Below are 5121 nucleotides of genomic sequence, written 5' to 3'. Positions count from 1 at the left end.
TTACGGAAATGTGTGGTTTTAAGTAATTGCAGACAAAGTTGCATACAAGAGTTAATAATCAAAAACTGCCATACAGACTTGTATGCTGATGACACAACTATGCATACATCAGGAAAGAGTATTGCTGATTATGCAATTAAAAGTACAAGATGATCTCCAATGTGTTGAAAAATTGTGTCATAAAAATAACATGTTCATAAATTCAGATAAGACTAAATGTATGGTTATAGGTACAAGACAAAGGCTGCGTTTAATTCAAGCAGAACCAGTTCTTACTATTGAGAATAATATTCTTCAAAAATCATCAATTGAAAAACTTTTAGGTGTTAGAATTGACTCTAATCTGTCCTGGACAGGCCATGTTAATTACTTATGTTCATCAATATCATCCAGACTTCATTTACTCTCTAAAATCAAGAAATTTCTAAATATTGATACACATAACTGATAAATGAAGAATCAGTAATCAGTGACTACACATCATTGGGCCATGTTTTAGTGTTGAAATCTGTGAATCCATGATTAATTCATTTGAATAACTATTTTGAGGTTTTAAGTTTATATCATTGAGGTTTTGAATTTTGAGGCCAACCCAGGGTTGGTAAAGTATTAAACGGGCGGGAAAACCCAGATGGGAAAACCCGGGTTTTCCCCGGCTGGGTAATATTCCCAGAAACGGGTAATACTTGGCAATCCTGGGTAATAAGAGTTTTGTCTTGCCTTGACGGAGTCAAAAAGCGAGACATAGGTATGCTGTTTCCGGCGTTGGCGGCGACAGCGGCTTCAACAATGTATTAGTTTGTGATTAGGTCTAGTCCATGGTGAACCACTAGTGGTAGGTCAATGATATTTGGTATGCAGTTGTATTAGCATTGGCACATCTCATTACCATGGAGATTATTTGGCCCCCGCCCCTCAAGTCAAGGTCTATTGACTTTGAAACTTTTCATAGTTAACATGTATTAGTTTGTGATTAGGTCAATTTATGGGGAACCACTAGTGGTAGGTCAATGATATTTGGTATGCAGTTGTATAAGCATGGGCATATCTCATTTCCATGGAGATTATTTGGCTCCGCCCCCTTAGTCATGGTCTATAGACTTTGAAAATTTTGCTAAGTTTACATGTATTAGTTTGTGATTAGGTCAGTTCAAGGGGAACCATTAGTGGTAGGCCAATGTTAATTGGTGTTCAGTTGTATAAGCATTAGCACATCTCATTTCCATGGAGAATATTTGGCGCCGCCCCCTCAGTCATGGTCTATTTACTTTGAAACTTTTGCCTAGTTTACATGTATTAGTTTGTGATTAGATCAGTTTAAGATGAACTGCTTATGTTAAGTCATTGATATTTGGTATGGAAATTTATTGGCATTTGCAAGTATCGTTTCCATGGAGATTATATAGCCCCACCCCTGATCATGGTTCATTGACTTTGAAACTTTTACATAGTTTACAAGTTAATGTTTGTGTTTAGGTTTGTTTAAAGGGAACGACTTATAATAAGTCAATGGTATTTGGTATGCAGTTGTATTTGCATTGGCACATCTCATTCCATGGAGATTGTTTAGCCATGTACCTTCAGTCATGGTTCATCGACTTTGAATATTTGCATTACTTTCATGTTAAAGTATTGCAATTTTAATTTCAACATTTGCATTATCAAAATTACAAAAAGGCGAGACATATCTCTGTGATAACAGTTTATTCAAGCTTAATTTTACACAAAATAGTAAAGACTTGTTGTAGTTTAATAGTATTCTAGCTAAAAATATGCATTTTATACAGATAACCATTGAAAGTTATTCCTGAAGATTGAAAATTCAATTTCTTCCTTTTCTCCACTAACTTGTAATACCACCAAATCATAGTAAGTCACATCCGGTTGCATACGAAAAAGGGTCAAAAAAAATATTCCCTTGAATTTGACAGTTGTAGGAAATTAATCCTACATTTCATTGCAGTAAAAAATTTCTGAGTCATAAACATATATCTTGAGTGTTTCAAAGCACCATTATTTTTTTATTTGGTGTTTCTATAGAATATTTTGGAAACTTGAGGTTACATGGTTACTAAAGCTTGTACACAGGAAAAAAGGGGGTGAAAATTTGATTGGTTAACTTCCGGTGATGGTTATTTTCTTATATGCAATGAAATGTTATGTGAAATTTTGTCTATAGTACTGGACAGGATAAAACTTTACTCATGCCAAGTATTTCTTTATTTGATATCAATGCGGGTATTACACCCTAATTCTATGTAGGCAGAATACAAGTTTTGCACATTTTCAGGATACCTTGTCAGACAGAATAGCGATTAGATAGGTTTTTAGGAGGATTATTAAGAAAAGCTTTCCACATTTGTCTTGCGTGTCTTCATGTACACTTGTCTTGTTGCTGGACCATTTATATTTTCTCAGATTTATACACCATAAAAGGGAGTTGTAACTTTAGCTAAAACTCAACAATTTAGCTAAAACTCTACAATAATGATAAAGTACAATGTTAAAAAATTAACTAAACAGGCTGTTTAAAACATCTAAGATGTCTCAAATACAGATACATCAGAGGATAATTTAAAAGTATCCTTAGATCAATTTATAATGTAATTTAGAATTTGAATGCCTTTAGTTTAAAATGATTTTTTTCTTTTTTAAAGGTACCACATAAGATGGGAAATTAATACCATAGATCCACCATGTATTGTCTTCAGTGGCTAATACCAGTGTTATTGATTCCTAAACCACTGAGTCCAGCATTAATTTATAACCATGCTATGTTCCTTGTGTTATATCTGACTAGCTTCTTCCTAGAGAGGAAACCTTGTACAATATGTAGTATTGTTTTCTTAGCAGCTGTGTCCCTTATATGCTATAGTTGTGTTGGAAACTGTGTATTGTGGCAGTGTCCTGAACAGGAATGTGTAACTGACGATTGTAATTAATAATGGATTCAATAGACATTAAATATTTGCTATCTTCATAGAGATTATGAATCAACACGTTAAGTGTCATATAGCTTCAGTAATGGGAAGGGTTGTCAGCCGGTGATCATGAATTTAATGTGATAATCAATCCACTCAAATCAGTTACCTAACTGTATATGTAGCAATATTGCTGCTGTTGTATTGATAATTTATGATTTGAAATATGTGAATACACATTAAATGTAAATGTTATTTTATTACCAATTTTGTTATTAATGATAGTTTACACATGTCCTAATTGTTAATATTTTTACAAAAAATTATCATTTATAATAAATAATTATATGTGTTATTTGTATTTGTCAGAGCTAGTGAGAGGGACGATTAAGGTGAAGGGGAGGATAGTGAGATCTTTTATAAAAAAATTCATGTAGGCAAATTCCCACCAGAAACTATAAGGTTGTATAATAAAACAATCTTTATTCACATATCAACCAGCTGCCCACAAATCCTATATTTTGAAAGATCGTTTCAGATATCCATATACTTTTTCACAAACCTTGATTGTTTCATAGCAAACCACAAACTATTGTTTAATGAATCTACTGCATTTAGTTGTATATATGTTGTAATTATAGGACAGAATACACTGTGGTTGGTTTGTAGACTGTCTTGAAACTAAATTCATGATAGATCCGTGAAGACATATTTTCCTATGAAATGCAATCTGTCAGAGTAAAAATGTTCAAGGAATCACAGCTGAATGCTTTTTTATATGATACCCGGTAGTTTCATCTTTTGTTAAACAAAAAAAATATTTGTAAAAACATTTTACATTATTGAGTGTTTTTTTTTTACTCACAATGTTGGCAAAAATAGTTATATCTATGTTTGTAGTCATTGATTCAACAAAGTACCCTGTAACATGAAGTACATGTTTTTGCACACATATATTTGTATTATTATGACAATATCAGAAAAATTAATGTACAAACTAAAATCAATTCTTTTACTATTGTATTTATGTTATAGCTTTAAATTGTAAGCAGTTTTCCTTTTTATTGATTGGATCCAGATGTGTTTAGTTTCACGTTTTTTTATAAAAATTTTATAATGTTTTACAGTCTTATATTTTTTTAGGAGACATTTTTCTACTGTTTAAAGCCCAGTTTATGCATATTTGAAAAAAGTTTGATTTGGTCAGTTTGTTTATGAGTTTCAATTGAGAAATTGTTGTTTTGGAATGATAAGTACCATTTGCCACTTTTGGTTTCTGTCCTTCTCAATTTAGATTAAACCCAAGTACATATAGATTGAGAAAATATGCACTATTTGCTTAAGGCAACTTACAAAACCTGAATAAATGTAAATGCAAGAAAAGAAATTGGAATAAAATTTATATAAAAACTCCTTTTATAGTAAGATTAATTCTAATTGTAAAGAAGGATATTATCAATAAAAGTTAAATTCCCTTTAAAGGGAAACTAGTCATCTTATGATACAGTGAGTAACAGATAATTTCTTGGTAATTAGTTTTCCTTGATTGAAGCAGTCAGTAATTAAGGGAGACTATTTTTGCTGTCTGAATTTTATAATTAAGATGCAATATGTGGATAAATTTGTCTCTTAATATATATTATGTCATTTACAACAGAAGTTTTGGATATTATTTATCAAAAATATAATTTATTAAAGAAATAAATACTTATATGTGTATATTGGTCCAATTATGCATTTTTTGTTCTTCCAAATAAAAATAGGAGATGTGATATGATTGCCAACGTGACAAGTATCCACCAGAGACCAATATATGTGGATGTTGGCAACAAAAGGTCACAAAACAGTCCTTGTCAACATGAAAAAATCTTACTAAGTAAGCTATAAAAGGCCCCAGAATCACAAAATATGAAACAATTCAGATGAGAAAAAGAACAGCCTGATTTATGCTAAAACAATCAATGATATTCTTGTTTTGAAATTCCAATTAAATTGGAAACAAATGCGGCAGACAACAACCAGTGAAAAGTAATGAAAAACAAGTTCTTGACTTGGGACAGGCACATCAAGAATGTGGCAGGGCTAAACATGTTTGTGAGTGCTCAACCATCTCCCTAACCTAGGACAGTGGTATAATAGCACAACATAAGAACAGACTAAAAATAGGTTTGAAATGGCTTGACTCATCAGATCAGTACTA

This window comes from Mytilus californianus, unplaced genomic scaffold, assembly GCF_021869535.1.
Source record: "Mytilus californianus isolate M0D057914Y unplaced genomic scaffold, xbMytCali1.0.p SCAF_1, whole genome shotgun sequence".
Lineage (NCBI taxonomy): Eukaryota > Metazoa > Mollusca > Bivalvia > Mytilida > Mytilidae > Mytilus > Mytilus californianus.
This window is presented reverse-complemented; position numbering follows the sequence as displayed.